General features: G+C 56.5%; 1 protein-coding gene across 4 annotated transcripts in view; it reads left to right on the top strand.

Annotated features, from left to right (window-relative positions):
* Positions 1 to 22672, top strand: part of SPSB1 (splA/ryanodine receptor domain and SOCS box containing 1) — a 59034-nt gene that overhangs the window by 4153 nt on the left and 32209 nt on the right. The window contains exon 1 of one of the 4 annotated variants that reach the window (XM_081306022.1): positions 14410 to 14564. The exons of 2 other annotated variants lie outside the window; for them this stretch is intronic. The gene's annotated coding sequence lies outside the window, so the exon portion shown is untranslated. Of the gene's footprint in view, positions 1 to 14409; positions 14640 to 22672 lie in introns of those variants that run through there. One more of the 4 variants, XM_081306023.1, reaches the window with a different exon arrangement.

The following is a 22672-nucleotide window of genomic DNA, read 5'->3' as shown; positions in this document are numbered from 1 at the left end:
CTTGCGCGTTAACTGAGAACCCTGAGCTCTGAGTTCTCCTTCCATCTACCTTTCCCAAGACAGCAAGTGACCTGGCCAAGGTCTCACTGCTGCTGAGTGGTGGGGCCCTGCCTTCTGCCTTGAAGGTGAGGTTGATACCATGCCCTCACAGAAAGAGGGCTGTGTGACCCAATAGCTCACAGGGTGGGGGGGGGGCCAGTCTGTCTCATTGCTACTCCCTAGAGCCTTCGACAACTCCTTGCTTGTCGTGTGTTGTCAACGTTCTGCACGTTGCCAACATGAAAAATAGTCTGAGGACCATGAGGCGGACCCCATCAGCAATCAGCTCAAGCTGTCTGGAGCTCCCTGGAGAGATGGTTGGGACAATCTGTCAAGGCACAACTTGGGGGCCTCACCCGGACACTGAGCCTTGTGCAGTGTGGCGTGGGGGTTCATGGCAGGCCTGGGCATCCGGGGATGTGGGAGGAATGATTTGTCAACAAGCTGGACCTCAACTCAAGCTTGACCTCTTGAATTTTCTGTGCAGATGACAGGTTCTCTGAAGGGGTTTGGGAACCCCTGCCCCCTGAGGACATGTCTGGGGAAAGGAAGGAAACAGTGGGTGATTTGGGCCCATGACGAAGGGAACTGGGACACTTGGGTAAGGACAGCTGAGTAGGAATTTAGCGTCCCAGGGTTGGAAGGACCTACTGGTCCTGCGTGGCCACCTGCAGCTGCTGGCTCTGCTTTGGGTTCCTCTGGTTGTTCAGTACACGCCCTTGCGTTGAGAGCATCTGCATCTTCCACTTGCTTTCGGGTCATCCCTCTCCAGGGAGCAAAGTGGCTTTCCCTTGGGTCACCTTACCCTAAAGGTGAGGCACAAAGTGTGACCCAGGGGTAGGTGTACTGCACTTCAAAAGAACTTCATGAGCTTTCATTTTTTACTTTTTATTGGTGCATTACAATTATCCGTAATAGTGGGATTTATTGTGCCATATCTGCGTAGGCACATAACCGTGTGATCCGTCTCATTCCCCATCCCCCTGATTGCTTACTCTACTCTAGTTTTCTAGTTTATATAAGCAGAACCCAGGAGTGTGTGAGATGACAGTGGGAGGAACATAAAGTTGGGTCAGGCTGAATTTATTGATATTGAGATTCTGCATTTAATGTTGCAGCCCAGGGAGGAATGAATTAATCCAACCATTTGGGTGGCTGAAACAGGATCAAAAGCTGGCCTACCATGAGCATGTTGGAGATGCCTGGTCTCCCTGGGTTTGGCCTCAAAGGCTTAGGGAGATTAGAATGCTAGAGTGCATTTGGCACTAAACCCTGTCAACCCACGCTGGGAGGGTCCAGAAGAGCCCTGTCCACTGGTACTCTGAGAAATGGATCTATGTGGGGAGGTCTTGTGCTCTTGAAGAGCTCTGTGATCTCTCTTCTCTGTATGCCAGGCCTTAGAGATCTGCATCATTCAATTAGAAAACTGAAATGCGGTGGGAGCAATTGGATCGGGCAGTGACGGGGCCCAGTGGCTGCACTCACCCACGGCAGGCGAGGTGGACGGAATTGGTAATTACCGTCACGGACAGCTGAGGCAAGGCAGCAATCAGGAGTCTAGCTCCCGTAGACCTGTGGCGCTGGTGAGTTAATCATGGTGTTCCTGGGAGTGAGATAGACAGACGGACCCATCTTACTTGATCTGTATGAGCAGAAAATGTCCAGGGCGAGGAAAACAGAGAATCGTGTCTCCAAAGTCAGTTCCCAGATCTGAGCCAGTGTGCAGACCGTCAGGGAGGCTAGGTCCCCTGGGGTTGGGACCCAGCACCCTAACAAAATTTATATTGTTCATCTTCCACCCAGCAGGCCTCAAAGGAACTGATGACCTTTGACCTGGGGGCTGTGCATGGGGGAGAGGTCAAATGGAAGCCATTGGAGCTGCTTCCACCTAGGGAGACCATACAGCAAAGCCACATCACATGCCTGGAGGGACTGCATGGATTAATGCCACCATCAAGGACTTGAGAGGTGTAGGGTGTGACTCCCACCACATCCCCATTCAGCCTTCCCGTTTGGCCCTTGCAAAAGACCGACGAATCCTGGAGAGGGACGGTGGGTTACCCTAGGCCTGGCCGAGTGGCAGCTCCCATTGAAGTTGCAGTGAACACACAGCCTGTACCTGGTGGGCAGCCGTTTGGATCTTGCAGATGTCTTTTTCTCCATCCCTGTCCACGATGCCCACCAGAAGCAGTTTGCTTTCGGCTGGCAAGTCTGGCAGTACCCCTGCCCTGGCCTTCTTCAGGGCTACTTCAGGTCTCCAGTGCTGTGTCCCCACTGAATCCACAGGGATCTCGCTCCCCTCCCCCCTCACAGGACACACACTGGCCCATTACATGGGTGATATTTTGCTGATTGAAACTACTAATGAAGAAATAAAAACCACTCTGTACTTATTGGTAAGGAATTTTCGGGTCAGAAGACGGTCCTCCTGAGATGGGGGGGTGTTATATCTCAGTGCAGTCTCTAGGGCCCCAGAGGTATAGGGCATATCAAGAGATCCCTTCTGAGCTGAAGGATCAGTTGTTGCCTTTGACCTCCCACCTCAACTGGGGACGAGGCACAGCGCTAGTGGAACTATTTGATTTTGAAGCCAGCACATCCCTCCTTTGGATGTTACTGTAGCCCACCCACCAAATAACCCCAAAAGTGGCTAGTTATGAGTGGAGCCCAGAACATGAGAAGGCTCTGTAACAGACCTGAGCCACTGTCCAGGCTGCTCTGCCACCTGGGCCACATGATCCAGAAGATCCAATGATGCTTGGAGAGCTAGCGGCAGACAGGAGTGTCAGGCCCTGGAGGTGAATCACAGCCCAGGCCTTTGAGATTTTGGAGCAAGGCCCAGCCATCATCCATGGGCAACTTCTCTTTGAGAAATAGCTCTTGGCATGCTGCTGGGCCTTGTAGAAACAACTTTGACCGTGGCCCAAGTTACCCTTTAGCCCAAGCTGCTCGTTAGGAATGGGCATTATCTGACCCAGCAAGCCATATAGTTGGGTGTGCACAGAACACCCCCTTCAAATGGAAGTGCAGTGTACATGACCGGTCTTGAAGGCACAGGTATGTTAGGTGAAGAGTGGCTCAAATGTCCATGGCTCCTTCTCCTGCCACACTGCCTTTTGCCCCCCACCCTGTACCTATGGGGGTCATGGTTCTGCTGGGAAGCCCCTGAAGGACAGGAGTGAAGGGAAGCCTTCTCAGTGGGCAGAACTCTGGGCAGCTCACCCAACCGTGCACCTTGCTTGGCAGGAGAAATGGCCCAGTGTGTGATTCTACACTGATTCATGGGCTGCAGCCAGTGGTTTGACTTGGAGGGAACATGATGGGAGAATTGATTGCAATGAAGTTTGGGGAAGAGATATATGGATAGATCTGTGTGAGTGGACAAAGGACCTGAAGATATTTGTGTCCCATGTGAATGCTCACCAAAAAGGTGACCTAGTGGATGAGGGCCTTAATAATCAAGTGGATAGGGTGACCCATTCTGTGGGTCCTAGGGAGCCTCCTTCCCCAGCCACCCCTGGCAACACCCAATGGGCTCGTGAGCGGAGTGGCTTTAGTGGCAGGAAAGAAGTTGGGCCTGGGCTCAGTCGCATGCACTTCTATTCAGCAGGGCCATTCTGGTCAGAGAACTACTGAGTGCCCAGTAGAAGAGATCAAACACTGAGCTCCCAGTATGACACCATTCCCTGGAATGGTCGGCCAGTCACCTGGTGGTGGATTGGTTACACTGAAGCCCTTCCATCATGTAGTGGGCAGCCTTTCATCCTTGCCGAACCAGGTACTTGCCCTGGGAATGGATTTTCCTATGCACACAAGGCTCCTGCCAGTACTACCATCTGCAGACTCACGGAAGTCCCTGTCCACTCTCAGGGTATTTGCATAGCATTGCTTATGACCAGGGACCTCACTCTGCAGCCCAAGAAGTGGGGCACTGGCCTCACGATGTTCGTGGATTCATGGGTCTTCCCATGTTCCCAGCATCCCGAAGCAGATGGCTCGATAGAATGATGGAATGGCTTTTTGAAGACATAATTAGAGTGCCAGGTAGGGGGCAATACCTGGCAGGGCTGAGGCAGGCCGTGCAGAAGGCTGCCTGGGCTCTGGGTCAGGGTCCCTCATGTGGTGCTGTTTCTCCCATAGCCAGGATTCGTGGGTCCGGGAAGTGAGGGTGGAGATGGGAGCGGCTCTACTGGCCATTAACCCTAGTAACCCACTAGCAACATTTTTGCTTCCTGTTCCCATGATTTTGTGCTCTGCTGGCCAGAGGTCTCTTCCAGAGAGAGGAATGCTTCCACCAAGAGACACAACAATGATTCCATTGAAGTGGAAGTTGGGACAGCTATTTGGTCTCTGTGTGCTCCTTGTGCCTCCAAGTCAGCAGGCTGAGAGTCAGGGTGTGGGCGGTGGTAACCAATCCAGACCGCCAAGGGGAGTTGGGTCACTGGCACACAGTGGAGGCAAGAAGGAGTGTGTCTGGCATGCAGGAGGTTCCTGGGCATCTCTGAGCACTACTATGCCCCACGATTACCATCAACGGGAAATAACAATCCAATCAAGACAGCACTGTATGGGCCCAGACAGAACAAAAAGTTGGAGGAATGGTGGCTTCATCTATTTGCTATAACTAAATACCCAAGACTGGGTAACTTATTATTTAGCTCATGGTTTTGGAAGCTGGAAAATAAAAAAATATGGCGCCTCTGCTGACATCTGGTGAGGGCCTTTCTGCTGCATCCTAACATGGTGGAGGATATCACATGGCAAGGTCCTGTCTTGAATCCCTCTTCTTCCTCCTCCTCTTCCTCTTTATAAAGCCACTAATGTCATATGGGGCTCCACCCTCATGACTTCCTCTAATCCTAATGACCTCCAAAGGCCATGGCTCCAAATAGTGTCAACATGAATTTGGGGATTAAGTTTCCAACGTATGACCTTTTGGGAAGCACATTCAAACCCTAACACTGCGCTGTCTTCTGGAGCCAGCACACCCTTTCCCTCATGCCCTCGGGTATCAGAACTCCAGGTTCTCTGGCCTTTGGATTCTGGGGCTCACACCAGTCCCATCTCCCTGCAGTTCCTTGGCTCTCAAGCTCTTGGGTTTTCAGGTTTAGACTGAGGGTGATGTTGTTGGTTTCCCTGATTCTGAGGCTTGCAGACTTGACCTGGGCCCACACTGTCTTCTCTGGCTCTCCAGCCCACAGAGAGCCACTTGTGGGTCTTCTCAGCCTCCATTTCATGAGCCAATTCCCCCACTGAATCCTTATTTACCCCTCTCTATGTCCTGTGGGTCTCTCTGAAAAGCTGTCATGGAGACCCTAAGAATCTTGTGAGGAGGCTGGAGCTGGGGGAACAGGGGAGGAGCCAGCCCACAGCCCTGACCTGGATGAGGTGGAAGGGCAGGCTTGGGTAACTGAATGTGAGGGGTAGAGAGGGGTGGAGCATTGCAGGGGTCACTGGGCCACCCAGCTGGTTTGAAGGTCCTAATGTCTGATGACCCTAGAGAGAGGGCTGACATCTGGTGAGGGCCTTCCTGCTGCATCCTAACATGGTGGAGGACATCACATGGCAAGGTCCATTCTTGAATCCTCTATGTACCGGTCCATAGAGGTGCTGCGAACCTGTCCTGAGTGGAAGTGACCCAAGTGGATGTGTCCCGATGGCAGCTGGGCCTGCTGATGGAGAGAGTCCTGGGCTACAGTCAGGCACTGGGACCATCTTTCCTAGGAGGTCAGTACTGTCAGCAGAAGAGCTCGTGACATGAGATAAGACAACTCAGTGACGGAGCCTCGTCCCTGGTGTTTTCCTCTGGAGCTGGGAAGGAGCTCCATGGGTGGGGAGAGGCCACCTCTGGAAATCATGTGACATTTGTTACCTAGTGTGTGCCTGGGTCTCCTAAGGTGGGTGCCATGGTGCCCAGAGCCATCTGGGAAGCCTCTTTTCATTTACAATTTTATGCTTTTCTCTCTCTCTCTCTCTCTCTCAAATTGTAGTAAAACACAAATGGTATAGAATTTCGCCATCTTAACCATGGCGTTCAGCATGTTTACATTGTTAGGTAACTACCACCACTGACCATCTCTAGAACTTTCTGTCTTCCCAAACCGATACTCTGTCCCATTAAACACTGACTCCCCAGCGTACTCTCCCACCCCTGACACCACCGCTTCTCTGCCTGTGTCGACAGGTTGTCTACGCTGGCCTCCCGATACGGGAGTCATGCGGTACCTGTCCTCTTGTGCATGGCTCCCTGTCCTTAGCCCAGGGTCCTCAGGGCCATCCGTGTGGCAGCCTGGGTCAGCATTTCCTGCTGAAGGCTGAGTGGTATTCCATTGTAGGGATGCGTCGTGTTTGCTCAGCTGCTCATCTGTTGATGGACACTTGGTCTCTTTGTTTGTTTTAGGGGAGAGTGGCTTCATCTTGTGCTTTTGAGGATCTGGTGGGGAAATGGGCTGGTGGGGGCCTAACAGCCAGGGTTTTGGTGGGGGACACTCAATGGCCACTGACCCCCAGATGCACTACCAGGATGAGAGGAGTAGCACCTCCACCACCCAGCCTCCAATCCAGCCACCCTCCAGCCTCCAATCCCAGGTCTCTGGAGTGTGGTCAGCACATCTGGTCTCTGCTTCCTCGAGTTCTTGGCTCTGCTAGGCCTCTTCAGCAGTCCCTGACACCAGAACTTCTCAGCGGCAGCCACCAAAGCCCCATGCACACTGCCTGGTCACGGGCTCTTCTCACTCATCCAGTGCCCTCTGTGCGCTCCCCTCCCCTCCCCCAGCCCCTCCTTACCGCTCCCAGCCCACCTGCCTCCTCATGAGAGTCCCATTCCTCCTGGTGGTCTCAGTCATCATCACCTGTGTTCTGCAGACCCCAACTCTGTCCCCAGCACAGATGTCCCCACCCAGCAACTTCTGTGCCCACCAGCCCAGCTTCCTCACCCTTTTCTGTGGGCAGCCCCTCTTATAATACTCTCCCACAGTGAGCTTATTCCCTGCTGTCAGTGACCCAGCCACATGCTCGTCCCCTCCGGGCATCATGCAGGGTGTGGACACCGGCAGGACAGTGGCGAGCAGAGAGGGCCTGTAGACAGGGGCTCCCAGCAGAGCCTGGGAAGAGCCCCATGTGGGCTTCCTGTCCTGTATTGTGGCGTGTCTGCCACCTCCTGGGGTGGAGTGGAGGTTTCAGGGGGGTGATGTACGTCAGCACTGGCCACAGTGCACAACTGCAGAGGGTTTGGGGTCCTGGCCCTCACCAGGCCTCGCTGCCCGTGGAACAGACGGTCGGGTTGTCAGTCCTCAGCTGGGATTTCCTCCACCCCCTGTGGGAGGTCAGGGACTCCAAAGGAGCCTCCTTTCTTGTGAGCCGTGCTTGGACGCCTTGTCATTCATTCTTGCATTCAAACATTTACTGAGCACCTACTGTATGCAGCCAGTTTGCTGCGGCTGTGGATACAAAGAGTGGAGGGGGACCTTACTCTCGGAGATCAACCTGTGTATCAGGAGAGACAGGCTCGTTTATGGTGACAGTGGTGCCCAGAGTGTCCTGGGGACGTGGACAGGGAGACACTGGGGACAGGGGAAGCAGATGAGCCTTCCTGGTGGAAGGACTGCCAGGGGGAAAGGTGAGCGTGAACCTGCATGTGTGGCTGAAGGGAGGACAGAGGCAGGAGGACCCGAGCCCCCGGGAACCTCTGTGCAAATCCAAGTGACATGGAGGAAGGGTTAGTGCTGGAGGAAGCTCCCTTGGGCATTTGGGTCAGCAGGCTGGTCCCAGGCAGGTGCTCCTGCAGGAGAGGGCCTGGGCCCTGGGGGCTTGGAGGGTGGCCTTTGCCCTGACTCCACCAGGCGGTGCTAGGGGCCTCTGAGGCGATGGTCCACTCTTGTCAACTGCCTTTGCCCTTCTGAACCTTGTGGCTCTGCAGGGCTACAGAGTCCTGGCCTCCCTCTGGTGGCCCCGCCTCCAGAGGTGTGTATTCCACTCTTCTCTACTGTAAATAGTCAGGCTTCTACCACGAAGAGGGTTTGGGGCCCAGTGGAGTTGGTGGGTGGGGGGTAGCCAATCTTCCCCGGGACACCTCTTATCCCCCTGGCCCACTGGAGGGGAGGCAGAGATGGGAGGGGTGGATAGGCGGGCATGGGGCGCCTTGTCAGCCACGCTGGGTACTCAGGACATGGTAGTCACCATCGCAGGAAGACAAGACACACAGGAGATCAGGGGAGCAGAAGCAGCATCAAAGGGCTGGTCAGTCACCCAGCCATGACACTGGGGTCTGTCTCTGGTGGGGCTGGGCACAGCAGACACCAGCCCAAGGTTGGCACATCCGGGCAGGTGTCGTGTGGACATGAAGTCTTCAAGGTGTCTGTGGTACCTAGAGGTCAGGTGTCACCCCATTTTACAGATGTGAAATTTAGGACCAATTCAGGACCACCTGGCCTCTCAGAGTAAGAGCCAGGAACCACTGCAGCCTGGCTCCTGGGGGACACCTTGACCACTATTTCCTGCCACAAGAAGGAAGAGGAAGAAATAAGTGATCAAAGAGATGGGTGAGCCAGACACATCACCAGCGGCCTGATGAGTGGGATGGAGGGGACTGAGGTCTGGCCCTGAGAGTAGGAGGTGATGGCGCCCATGGCACAGTCTTCCTGAGATGTGTGGATAACTAGAATGACTTTCCCTTATTGAAGCTTACAACCCTTTCTTGCCTTCTTCCCCTCAGGCAGGGTCATCGTCTAGTGTAGGGGCTCCACATCGCATCTCCTAGGAACAGTCGTAGCCTTGACGGGGTGTCTGCCAGGGCCCCTGGTTACCGCGTTTTTGCCGTGTGCCAGGTGCTTGTTTGACCCTGGCAGTGGGTCTCTCACCCCTGTAAAGCCCTGGGAGGCAGATGAGAAGGGTGGGCTTCAGGGATGCTGAGGCTGCAGGAGGCGGTGCGTGGAGGCTGGAAGGCCCGCCTGGCCTCCCGCCTGGCCACCCGCCTGGCCTCCCGCCTGTGTTCCTTCTGCTGTGACTACTGGACCCAAGGGCATCACTGAGTGGATGCTTCCCGTGTTCTGGGGAGGCTGCCCAGGACCCTGGAGAGACAGCGACCCAGCAGGTGTATGCAGGAGGTGTCAGCTGGTTGCCAGGGTGCTGGGGGGCCCCAGACACTCCTGGGCACAGGGCCTCGTGTGACTTGTCAGGAGGGTTCCTTCTAGGCTGGGCGGTCACAGAGCGGGGGCTGGGAGCCTGGCTGTCATGAGGGCACCTGGGGAGGCAGGGAGCTGTGTAGCAGGGAAGGCGTCGAATGCCAGGCGGGCGCTGTCAGGGAGAACAGGGTGGCCTTACTTCCCCTGCTACCATTTACCTCCAGAATTGTTCTTGAGAAGCGTGGAGGAGCTGGAATTATTTCTCAATTTTTCTGTCACTCCTTGCATTTAAAACTTGGTAGCCAGGGCTGGGGATGTGGCTCAAGTGGTAACGCGCTCGCCTGGCATGCGTGCGGCCCGGGTTCGATCCTCAGCACCACATACAAACAAAGATGTTGTGCCCGCCGAAAACTAAAAAATAAAGATTAAAAAATTCTCTCTCTCTCTCTCTCTCTCTCTCTCTCTGTCTCTCACTCTCTCTTAAAAAAAAAAAAATAAATAAAACTTGGTAGCTGGGGGCCCTGGTCAGTGTTCCTTAGGAGACCCAAGTCTACTCCCTGTCCTTTCCTCTGGCCACCTAGGGGGCTCCCCCAGGCAGATCACTGGTGTCTGCCTGGGGGCTTGGCCTGGATCTACCCAAGGCACCTGGTGTCTGGCTGGTGGTGTTGCTCTGTTGCCCTGAATCTTTCCTGGGGGGTGGGTGGACGTGCTGATGGACACTCTTGCACCTGCTGTGGGAAGGCCACAGAGGAGACAGCCTGTTAAATGGATCCCGGGAAGCCTCATGCCAACCGAGATTCAGCACAGAGGTCAGAAAGGCGGATCCCGCGAGGGGCCGGGTGCTCCTTTCTCGTGCTCCGAGGCTTCCCCAGGTTTCTGGAAATCAGAACCATGTTTCCTGACTCTTCTGAAGACTGGGAGCAGGAGGAGACCCACGAGTGCTTCTCCTTAAACAGGGTCTTCTCAGTTTGGAGACTGAAAAAAAAATGCTGTTGAGAAAGGTCGCCTGACGTTTGCAAAGCTCCAAGAGTCCATCCCGAGGGTCAGCACGGGGCCCACTTTACTGTGGGTATCTGTAAATCACATGGAAGCGCCGGGCTCCTCTGAAAAGACTCCCTCATCTTTGGAGAAGTGTGATGTCTGCTTTCCAGTTTGATCCCGTCGGCTGATTCATTCAGGGCAGTGTCACAGGACCGGGTCCTTCCTTGCCCTTGCCTCTTGTCCCGCAGGGTCCCTCCAAGCCAGTCTTCCCAACTCCAGGCCACACTCGGAGCTGGCTGGGTGGCTCAGCATAAAGGGTTTCTTTCCTTTTCTTTCTTTCTTCCTTAAGTTCCTTCATCATTCAGCGCTGTCCCTGAATGCCGGCTCTGTCCTGGCTGCCACGGGGGCCTCCTTGAGATGCCCAGACAGGGCCGACCCGGAGGCTGCGTCTGGGCCCAGTCCTCCCCATGACTGGGTTTCTTTCTTCCTCTAATGTGTCTCGCCGCAGCTGAGGTTTTGCTCTGCTGTCAGTTTGTGTATTTTTATGATGGAAAATTTCAAACACAGACAAGAGCAGAGACTGGTATCTTGACTCCCAGGCCCCAATCACTGGGCATCAAGGATTGCTGCTCAGTCCCTCTACCCTCCAGTGTGGAGGAGGCATCCTTCCTTCTGGAAAGATCCCTCAGGCTTAAGAGTAACACGGAAGTCCTAGAGAAGGTCAGATGGGGTTCTTGTGCTTTGGGGGGCAAAACTGAGCTTCCCTAGAAAGCCTGCCCCTTTGGTCCCGGGTGTCCTGCAGAGGCTCAGGCCGCCATGTTGGAGTGGGGAAGAGAGGCCATTTGTACCGGAGGGGTCCTGCTTTTATCTTAGGAGGGTCAGTATAAGATTTAACTTTGGGGGAAGCAGTCTGGATTGCTGAAGGTAAGTTTGCAGACCCCTCCAGGAGCCCGTGTGTGTGGCCTTGTCTCATCTCCACCCTGCCCCCACCCTCTCCCAGGAACACTGGCAGTGAACTGGCAGGGACTGAGAAGAAGGCCCGGACACCTCGGTCAGGCAGCAGCACCAGATGTCTCTTGAGTTGCTGGGTATCAGGTGTGACATGGGTTCAGGGCTTTTGGGGTACGGCCTCTGTTTTCCTCCTGGGATAAAGAGTTTGGAGCATCCCTGGGGGAAGCGCACCTTCTCTGTGGGGCTGCGCCCCTGTCAGCCCAAGTCGGAAACTTGCCATGTTTGGACAAAGTTTAAATCAGGCAGGTTTTCTGCCTTCCTTCAGCCAGCCTCTGGGTCTCGGGGTCCGGGAGCTCTCGAGAGGAGGAGCTCTGTCCTGGTGCCACTGTCCCGTCTCCCCTGGTCCTCCCTTTCTCTCTGGGCTTCTCACAAGACAAAGCACGGAGCGCCTGATCTCATGGATATGATAAGCAGTGCAGCCTCGTCTCTCCAGGGCTCCAAGCGTATGCAGTGGGAGCCGATGCAGGATTCACTCTCCAGACTTCCTGAGGGTAATTCACATGCCACTTGGTTCACCTGCTGTAAGTGTCCACGTTGAGGATTTTTGGACACATGCATAGTCAGACAACCACATGGACCCTGCCTTGGGTTTATTTCTTCTCACTGCTGCAGCATGCCCTACAGGTGGGATGGGAGTGACTGAGGGGACAGTTCTCCCAAGTTCCATAAGCGCTGCTGGTAGGGATCCAGGTGGCCCATCATAGGTGTGTTGGACAAGCAGCTCGTGAATTGAATTTTGGAACCTTTGGCCGATCTGGTGTTGACTCCTTACATAAAGTGGCGTGGTTTTGGAAAGCTCCCAGGGGAAGCCACCCCAGTGCAGGGTGGGGTTGTGTGAAGGCCACGGAGATGAGGACCAGGGCAGCGTGTATCAGTTATCTGAAGGCAGGCCCAAGACCACATGTGTCCACAGTGGGTCCCCTGTCCTCTGGCTTCAGGAGCAAGACTGATTTACGCAATGTGCATGGAGAGCTGGAATGTACCGCTCCCCTTCTAGGTACTTGCCATCATTAGTTTATGTCCTGTGGCCAAGAACCCTGTCAAGTGGGGACTCTCAGGTCCATTTTATAGATGGGAGAATTGAAACAACAACAAAAAAAGTCAAATGCGTTGCCGGAGGTCACATAGCCAAGAAGTCAAGCTGGACACAGACGCAATCTGTGCTTCCAACAATTGTCCACACATCCCCTGAGCTGGAAGGGGTTCGGGATCTGAGATTGGGAGCAGGTCCAAAGGCAGAGGTCACTGCAGTGCTGGGCAGCCTTAAGTCCTGGATAGGGTGTGCCAGGTGCTGGGGTGGGGTGACTTCCTGATGGACAAAGCCTTAGCCAGGCAAAGGAGAGGGTGCTGGTGGGTGCCTAGGAGTAGGAGCTGAGCAGCGGTCACAGGGTGCTGCAGCGGGGGAGTTGAGGAGTGTCCAGCCTGTCCACTGCTGTGTCTTGGGGGGCCAGCCCTTAGCAGGTGCTTCATGTTGGTTCAGTGAATGAACGAAGGGGTCATTGGAGAGGATGGAAAACTGGAGATCCCGAGTCTTGCACTGACCCTCAGGAGTGACCAAGGCAACTGGAGGATGCCCCCAGCACCCACTGGACATTTTCAGTGTCTCTGCAGGGCTGTTAATAGGTGCAGCTGTGTCCCAGTGAATCCTTCCATCCCCTCCCAAATATGCAAAGCAGCTGGCTGGAGGGAAACCACCCCAGAGCCTTTGTGCTGGGCTGAGGTGCCGCTCACCAGCACCGCCACCTGCCTCCTGCCAGTGTGGAGGACGTGAGCCAAGGGCAGCTATCGGGCCTCATGACCAGGAGAGGAAGCAGTTGGAGCCAGTGGCAGCAGCTCCCAGGACACGGCTCCTGCTCTTTGTCTAGGAAATCCTGTGCAGAAGTTCAGACAGTGACAGCCTCACCCGGGGCCCTCCACCAGCCTGGGTGTGGGTCCTCTCCCCTCGTCTTGTTTTTCTCCGAGGAGGAAAATCAGCCTTAAGCATAAACTTTAATTACCTTCCCGAGGGACGCTTCCTGTGGATATTTCTAGTAGCAAGTGGCTGAAGTCGTGCTCCTAAATAAAATTAGGGTTTAAAACTGGGTCACAGACTCACACGCCTCTGGGGGCCAGGAAGGAAGACTATGGTGCAGTGGAGGGGACTGTGGCAAAGCAGGACATGCATGTCCTTCTAGCGGGGAGGCCCTGGGAGTGGAGCCCAGAGACACCAAGAACCCAGACTTTTTGAAACGTTGGCAAATAATTCAGTGAGTTTTTTTATTTAAAAGCCATAACACGGCACTCTTTAATATCAACTGCCCACGGGGTGAATCTGCTCTCAAGAGCAGTCAAGGTGAGCACAGCAAGGCTGACAGGCCCTGCAGGGTCACACAGCTTGGGCCCAGGGAGACTGGGACTCCAGCTGTTCCTGTTGGCAGTGTGGTGTCCACTGCCCACCTCACCGAATGTGTTGTGGGTAAAACACAGGGCTGGTCCAACAGCAGATCCCACCGCGACAGGAGGTGCGTGCTGGCTCTGAGGGTCAGAGCCTTGAGATGGCCCCATCTGCCCTCCGCAGCTGCCCTACCTGTGGGCCTCTGATCAGGAACCAGTGTTTCGTGATTGCCTTTGGAGGCCCCTCTTGTAGTTCGGGCACCCCAGTGCTTGCACTTGGTGGGGTCTTTCATCTCCAGTTTACAGATGGGGAGCTGGGGCCAGGAGGGGCTCAATGACCTCAGGGGTGGGATTTGAGCGAGGTCCTGAGCCGAGGCGTCCAGGCTCCGGAGGGTCCCTCTGCAGTAGGCAGCCAGCAGCACTCTGCTCCCTGCGCCTGCCGCCCGTGACCTTGCCCTCCGTCCAGGGCTGTGTTCAAGTTCTGACCCACTGCCAGGGTGTCACCTGCCATCTGAAGTGCACTGGGAGTGGGCTGGCAGGGAGGCTGGGGCCTCCTGGCCTCTCCTGGGCGGGGACCTCAGGAGCAGGGTAGCCCCACCTTCACGAGGGCTCTGCTCACAAGGTTGCTGACTAATTCTCTTTTTGCAAACGGCTCGGTTTCACATGCTCGCGTTTCCAGTAACTATGTGGGTGGATTTGTTTCATTTGAGGGGAAAATAAAACAAAACAAAACATGGAGGGGTTTTCTTTCCCAAGAAGAGGACTCGCTAATTATGGGTCTAGCGCGTGCGGCTTCGGGCATCCTGGTGCGGTTCTGCAGCCAGCGGGGCCACTTGGCAGACGGGCTCTGAGGGAGAATCGCTTAGTCACTTACAAGCAGGACCTGACCAGGTGCTGGAGGTCAGGGACGTGGAGGGGCTGTGGAGGCCCAGTGGCCGGGTCCTGACCAGGGAACCACAGCTGCCCAGTGATCTTTCCGGCTCAGCCCTGCCCCGGTCAGGCAGGGGGCAGCAAGCTGGGCGAAGAAGAAGGTGCCAGGTGAGACAGGCACCCCGGGGACCTGACCTGGCAAGGAAATGGTGCCCAGGCACATTAGATTCTGCTGGGGACGAGGTGAGCCGTCCCAAGGACAGGGAGGGGCGTGTGTGTGTGTGTGTGTGTGTGTGTGTGTGTGTGTGTTCCCACGCAGCCTGAAGCCTCCTCCAGGTGACAGCACATGGGTTGGGCCTGGGAACTAGCCAAGCAGATCAGACTTTGGCCTTGTCTCGGGCTGATCCTGGCGACCAGCTGCTGGGTGGTGAGGGGACACAGGTTATGGCTTGACTGATGGGCAGGGGAAGGGGAGCGGGGGCCTCCTACAGGTGTGGGAGAATTCTGGCATGGTAGCACCCACAGTGTCCCCCTGCCTCAGACCAACAGGCAGGCGCCTATTCGGGGACATCTCTGGCTGTAGTTGTGGCAATATGTCCCTTCTGCAGCAGGGCGGCTTCTTCTCCGGAGGAGGCCGTTCCGGGAGGCCGTGTTTAGTCTGGGTGTGGGGCTGAAGCGGTTCCAAGCCTGGCTGGGAGTCGAGGGAGGTGGCTGTAGTCCTGCGCCGGCTCTTCCTGCCTATGTGACCAGGGTGTGCTGTTCACCTCTCTGAGCCATTTCCCCTAGGAAGTGGGAGTGTGAGTACCCCACGGAGAGAACGAGGTGATGCGGGTGGGCTCCCTGGTGCCGTCCTTCCATCGCTGAGCTCCGGACCCCGAGGTGGAAACGTGCTGTAGGATTTATGACCCTCAGTCTTGGCCTTTGAGGATTCGCTTCCTGTGCTCCCTGGAAGGGGGGACGGCTGGTCACAGATGACCTCCAAGTGCCACAACCTGGGAGAGGCTGGCAAACCGATGGGAGGCCAGGAGAGCTCTGTGGGGGTCAGGGTGACTCTGGAAGGTTCAGGAGGGTTCTGTGGGGTCAGGTTGACTCTGGAGGGTTCTGGAGGATTCTGTGGGGTCAGGTTGACTCTGGAGGGTTCTGGGGGATTCTAGGAGGATGGGGTTTACTTAGCAGTGAACCTGGGAAGTCTTTTTGGAGATGCTGATGCTGATGCTGGGCCTGGGAGGGGTGAGGACTGGAGAGGAAGGGGGAAGGTAAGAAGGGTCGAGTTCCGTCAGGGGTGAAGGTGGTCCAGCAGCTCATCGGGACCAGAGTTATAATAAGTGATTTTGTCATTGTTAAAATCCGTGTGACTCTGGGGTTTCAGTTTAGGTTTTTGGGAGGAGTGTGTGTGTGTGTGTGTGTGGACATGGAGGGGAGAAACTTTCAGGCCACCAGGTAGGAAAAGACCATTCGCAGCTGATTTACGGGCGAGAGAACTGCTTTCTTTTCCTAGCCCCTGCAGATCAGCGGCTGCTGGGTGGGACCTTCTACGCTCTCTGACCTTCCAGCTGCTCGCGTGTTTGTTAAGGGCCCCCTGTGCCAGAGGAAGCGGTGGGTAGTTGTGGGCTGTGACAGCCAGGTGGGGACAGGAAGCAGCTTGCTCATTCCTCCTTTCCAGGCAGGTTGGGGACCGGGTTGTTCTGGATGGAGTGGCCCCCTGAGAGCAGGGCAGTGGGGTCAGTGCGGATGGCGGGCAGGGGGCGGAGGTGGCGAGGGCACCTGGAGGCCTGTGACACAGCTGGAGGCTGGGTGGCGAGGGTCCTCCCCAGGTTCCCCTCCCTTCCCACGCGGGGCTGCAGCCCTGGTGGCTTTGCTGTCTTCCCTGGTCTGCGACCTCCTCAGGCTGTCTGGGAACAGGCCTGGGGAGTGGGAGCAGCACCCTGCCTGGCCCGGGAGGGAGCTCTCCTGCTGTGCTCTTCTTTGTCCCAGGGCCACCCTCCTCCTCTGCCCCAGGGTCTGGGGAATGCCATGAATTGTGATTCTGGCTTCCACCCTGGATCCTGGACAAGTTCCTTGGCCACGTTAAGCCTCAGTTTCCACATCTGTCAACATGGGCGTGGGGCCACCTTGCTGATGGTGGCAGGACTAGCTGAGTACAGACCCCACAGCTGGTGCCCGTGAGCCGCTGCTGGCCATCATTCAGAGAACTGCTCTTCTGCACACTCAATGGTTTGGGCAGCTCGTGCAGATCAGGGCCTCTCTCAGGCTCTGATACACAGCTGGGCAAGGCAGGGTCCCTTCTCCTGGGAGAGTCACACGAGCAGGTGACTATAACACAATGTGACTGGTACAGGAGGGGCCCTCGGGGTGCCTGACTTGGTGTGTGCGGTCACTTGCAGTGAGTCCTACAGAGGAGTTCGGAGCTGGAGAGGTGGGGAGCCTGCAGGAGGAACAGTGTGTGGATGCGCCTGCGTCCCCTAGGCCACGCACGGGGCTCACCATGGTCAGGGAACACATGAACCCCGTCAGATCAGGGCTTTGCCCTGTGCTCCTCCTTGTCTGGGATCTGAGGACAGGGCAGGACCCTGACAGGCCCACAGGACCTGCCACTCCTGCGCCCTCGTCAGGGCCCCTGGGTCACTGCTGTTCCCCTCTGAGGTGGAGTTGAGAAGGAGGTGGGGACCCCCTGGCCTACGTGAGTTCCGGTGTCACCGTGGTGCGGTTGCAGGGGTCCTGTACCGGAAGACTGAGCCTCTCAGCCCCTGACCTGCCAGATCCACAACCTCAGGCCTGAACTGGAGCAGCCCCAGGTGTCCACTGTAGAGAGGAGAGAGAAACGCAGGGGCCACCGGGAAGTCTGATGGGGGCGTCAGGATGACTGGTTTACTGGGCTCTGAGTGAGCTACGCTTGCAGCAGAACAGACGCCGAAGCCTTTGTTCTGCTGCCTGCATAGCTCTGAATTCCTGAGCCCCTGACTCCCGCCCTCTAGGCCCAGGCAGTGGGAGTGACTCTGCCTGGGATTTCGGTGAAAGAGGCAGTGTTGTAATTACAGGTGCTGGAAATAGACCTATTTCCTTTCCACCTCCTTCTCTCCCCCCCTTGGAAAAAGAAAACAAAACAAAAGGAAAGTTCCTCCAAAAACACTAAGCTGAAGAAAGCTCTTAACCTCCCTGGTTTAGTCTGCAGCGGCGTCCTGGCGGAGGGCCTTCCACATTTGCATTCCTGGGGCTCAGAGAGCTGATTTCTGGGTTAGTGGTCCAGAGAGGGCCAAGCACGAACTCCTTACCAAGAAAGCGTGTGTGTGGTGGAATTCCAAATATCCTGGATGGCGTGGGGCAGCCTCTGGGCAGCAGGGTTCAACCCACCCCGACCTGTTCTTGGTCACCTGGGTGCCCTGGAGGTGTTCCCACAGTTTGGTTCTTTGTTTCACACTCATTTCGAGAATGCAGTTGAGGACGGCAGCAGCAGGGTCTGTCCCAGTGGTGCCATTGAGAAAGGACCCTGCTCTGGGCTCTCAGTGCAGCCTGTGACCCTGGGGAGGTGCAGCCACGGCGTCTGTTTTACACATGGCCAGAGCCGTGCCCAGGTAATGCAAGCCTGGAGTCACGTGGGGAAGGTGATTGAAATACCAGCTCTGTCTCCACCCCCGTCCTGGAAGGGGCTTAATCTGAGGTCTTAGCTGGATGAGGGTCAGAGCTGGGATTTGAACCCAGGGTTGTCAGTTTAAAGCTCATGCCCACCCCTCAGTTTTGCAAGTTTTCAGCAGATCTGCCTTGGTTACATCCACCTGCCCGATCGGTATCATGCCCTGAGCTCTTAGCAAGTGGGGTTTGAAAACCTAACTTGATGGCGATCAAGAAGGGACATCTATGAAGAGGGATCAGAGTTTGCACACGACGCTTTTCTTCAAAGCCTGTTGAGAAATGGCGTCCCTGCCAGGAAGAGGTGGAGATGGGCTCGGGAAGGTCGTGCCTAAGGGGTCGTAGGCCAGACTCTGAGGAGGCAGGTTCCCCTGTGACTGAAGATTGGCAGCTGTTTAGCAGGGTCGGGAGAGCCAGCATACAGGTGGCAGGTGTTATGTGGGACCCTGGTTTATATGTGGGGTCTTCCCTTGGCCACTCTGATGGTCAGCAGGAGGCGGGAACCCCGGTCACAGAGGAAGCGCTGTTAGGTCACCAGACAGCCCTGGCCCCTGCGCACCGCCCTTCCTGATGCTCTTCCCAACACCACTTCCCTTACTTGTCTCCCCATGTCAGATGTCTGGGCTCGCAGGGAGGTTCCTGAATGGGCCTTGGAAATAGGTCACTCCCTTCCCGTGCCGCCAGCCCTGACCCAGATGTGACCTTCCCCGTGGTGACCGTGTCTGGCTGTCACTCTTTGATGCTGGCAGTGAATGGGCCAGGCAGCCACCTCTTCCCAGGTCTGGCCTCCGTGGTCCTCGCTGCCTCGGCTGCTGGCCACCGGCTGGGCCTCCCCCTCCCTGGCCGTGGTGGGAGGGGAAATCCGTCCTCAGGGCCTTGTGTCCGAGTATCTCACCTTTTCCGCTGTCACAAAGTGCCCTGGTGGCTTCAAGAGTCAGATGAAACAGAGGAGCTCCTGGTGGGCCACTGCTGAGGGTGCTGGTGGCTTGACTTGGCCCCTCTCGGGCCCCCCAGCCCCTTTGCCCTCTGCGGAATCTCTGGGGTTTCCATTTCTTCCCCAGCCGTCACTCAGGGCCTGGAGGCAGAGATCTCAGTGGACCTCGGGAGAGGCTTGCCCTGGAGCCTGGGCCACCTTGTCCCTCGCCTGGGCCTGGAACCCTGTCTGCAGGGGAGGCTTCAGTGGGGCGTCTCGGAACCCAGACATGGAAGTACCAGAAAAGGAAGGCACAGCCCATCTTGCTCCAAGGAGACGGTCTCTCTCTTACCCAGGGCCGTTCTGTGTCTCCGGGCACCAAGAGCCAAGTTGGGCAGATTCTGGGGAAATGGCCTTTGCAGATCCCGAGGCCTCTGAGCCGATGCCACTGCTGGGTTTCCCGGGCCAGGAGGACTGTGTCGGTCACCACTGCCCCGGTGGCAGGGCTGTGCTGAGAGCGTTCCCTTTTCCTCGCAGGGGGCAGTGGGAGATCCAGGGGCTCTTTCCTGTAGGAAGCAAAACCAGAGTACAGACCCCCGTGAGGGCCTTACTTGCTGACAGATGCATCCACAGCCCCCTTGGGAAGCAGCCTGGTGGCCCACCCCGGTCACCGTTCTTATGGTTTCGAGGCTATCTCTCCTTTCCTAGGTTTTCTGGTCCCTATCTTTGTGTTGGGACCGACATTTCTGGTGGACGGTCACACATGCACTCTTCTCAGCCAGCAGGTTGGCAGGTGACGGGGCGAACTTGGTCTTCGTCAACATGAGCCCTACCTTGGCACCTGCCAACACCCAGGAGGACACGCACCATCTGCGGTGTCATGCGTGGTGTCTTGTTAGCTTCAGGGTTGTTCTGTGTGTGGCCCTGCTCTGTGGTGGTCTTGCCCAGCGCACAGTAGGTCCTCCATGAGCTTCGGAGTGGAGCGTGGAGGCGTCTGGTGCCTGGCTGCGTGTCCTTGCTGTCCTAGATGGTGCCTCTTGGTGGCCAGCCATGGAAGGCGTGGCAGGGCAGGGGGTCCTGGACTCTCCCCACTGAAGAGGCCAGCCAGGTAGGGACGGGCGGGAGTCAGGACAAAAGCCTGTTGTGCCCTTGGAGAAAACCCAAACCTGGGTTTCCCTGACGCTGAGACTGCGGTGCCCAGCCTGTGTGTGTTCCATAAAGGGAACTTTGTGTGTGGCTCCTGGCGGGAGGCAGCGGCTGGCCAGTGTCTCCTGGCGCCCAGGCGCTCTGGGAAGGGCGTGATGGCCTCTGAGCCACAACTTGCTGTGACCGTGACCCTCGTGAGCATCTCAGAGCTGACACTGGGCCAGACAGTGGCATGGGGACAAGTCTGCTCCCCGTGCCGTGGGGCCAGCGTGGTCGGATCCAGACCAGACACATTCTTAGAAAACCAGACGGGGGGAGGCAGGGGCACTGCTCTGGGCTGGCAGGCAGAGGTGCCCAGGAGCGGATGGTGCTGGTGGCTGTCCCATCTGGAAGCACAGTGCCCTGCTGGGGGCTGCCCACTGAGGGGAGGCTTGTGTAGAGCTGCCTGAGGCCCCTGGGGACGTGGGTCCACCAGGCTTCTGGGGAGCACGGTGGTGTGGGGCGGGAGAGCGGCTCAGGCTTCAACAGGCATTTCTTTACCACTCACCATGTGGCAGGCACTGTTCTAGGTCCCAAGACACGGGGGTGGGGGAGACGAAGTCCCTACCGTCCCTACTGTCGTAGGGGAGCAGCCAGTGACCCAGTGGGCATCACTGAGGGCCTGGAGGAGCAGGGAGGCCAGGAGGGTGGCCAGGTTCTGGGGAGGCTGAAGTTAGGTGCAGCCTTGCCCCCAGACAGGTGTGGAGTTCTACCCCATAACCTGCACACGGTGTGACCTTAGATGAGGGCCACTGGGAAGCAGGTTGCTCTGTCCAGACATTAAATGGCACCTGCTGTGTGCCAGGTCCAGGCCAGGAGCCAGAGCACCTGGTCTCTGCCTTCAAGAAAGTAAAACACCAGCAGGCTCCACAGCCTCCCTAGCTGGACAGAGCTGACCAAGGCCAGGGGCGATTTGCACATATTTGAGGAATAGATGAATGAACAAAGAGGATACACCAGTCCTGAAAGAACACAGGGAAGGGCACCTAGAGGAGACTGGGGAGAGAGCAGAGGACTTTCCAGTGAGAACCTCAGCCCAGTTACAAAGGCTCTGTAGGACAAAGCCTGATCAGGAAGCAAGGACACTCCAGGTAGAAGAAATAGCATGCAGGGGGGAAAAGGGACTCTTAAAAATGTTGGTTTGCTAGTTGGTTAGAACTTTCCCAAGCCTAGATAATCCAATCCAAATGGACATAAAAAAAAAAAAAGAATCTGAACTGTTTATACTGTAAATTGCTCAAAAGCCAGGGGTTTCAGGCACAGTCGGATCCAGATTGGATTCTGCCAGCTCCCTATTCGAAACTATCTGGTACAGTAATTATGAGTTGCTAAGCATCTGCTTTCCTTCTTTTTGGTCCCTTTCTCAGAAGGTCGTTGAGGCAGAAGTCCTGGGGTGGCTTGGATTGATTCTGTATGTATTGTCCCGGGGGCATATCATACTCTGCTACAGGAGATAAGTCATGTCCCCGTCCTGTGGTAGAACAAGGCCTTCTCTGAGAGCTGGAGAAAGCGCAGGTTCATCACCAGGACGACACCAGCCAGTGCTGAGCCAAGAGTTTGCATGATTTGCTCCCCCACGCCCAGTCACCTCACGCACCCTTGAACAGGGGTGGAAGGTATGACCCCAGACCATTTGCTGGACACTGTGGGCGTTTTCCTGGGGTCATAGTGTGTTTTGGGGGGAGGGCAATGACATGGGAGGGGTGGAAACTAAGCTAGAAAGGTAGAACCAGGTCACAAAGCACGAGCATTTGGCCACCTTCCTTGAGGTGGCCTGTGCCTGGTGTGTAGTGGGCACTTGGCAGACTTGCTGGGGTGACCAGTGGGTTTCATAGATGGTCACTGGATGGTTTTGATCAGGGAGCTGGCACAATCCAGTGAGAGGGCACCACGTGGCTGCCAGGCTGGACCGAGGTCGCCGTGAGGACCCAGGAGAGGGCTGAGCACAGAGCCTGGCCTGGAGCCCCTCTGCTCCTGCTGCAGCCGGCCCGTGATCAGTGCCCGCTGCCTGCCCTCTCGTGTGAGGCTGCCTGCTCACATTTGGGTGGCAGAGCGAACCTGTCATTAGCTTGTCCCCAGCGTCCTCCCAGCCCTGCCCGGCTCCAGAGGCCTGCTCACTCATCTCCCCACTGTAGCCGCTGGCCGGGGCTCCTGGCGGGTGAGCAGGGCTTGTTTCTAAAAGCAGCCGGTTACCTGCGACGCTGCCTGCTCGTTGGGTGGTCCTCCCCCCGGGGCTGGCACAGCGCCCGGCGTTCGAATTCCATCTCCATAAAACCTGGTGCCCTCGGCTCCCCTGACCTCTCCCCAGGAGTAGAGGGGAGGCCCTTCCGGCCGCCCAGAGGGACACAGTCCTGCGTGACCCACAGTTCTTGCTGTCGGGAGTGTCATCTGTGGCAGGGGTAGAGGAGGGCACCTGTCCTGGGGTCTGGTCAGAGGAGTCCAGGCTCCATAAGGTCACACCCCTGGCCCTGTTCCTGCACCTCCTTCATTCTGTCCCCAGGAGTGGGGGGGAGAGCTGCTGGCATGGAGGGGGTCAGGAGGAATGCTCCCC

This window comes from Spermophilus citellus (assembly GCF_964194105.1).
Source record: "Spermophilus citellus genome assembly, chromosome: 9".
NCBI lineage: Eukaryota > Metazoa > Chordata > Mammalia > Rodentia > Sciuridae > Spermophilus > Spermophilus citellus.
The sequence above is the reverse complement of the archived record's forward strand: the minus strand, read 5'-3'. Positions and strand labels throughout refer to the sequence as shown.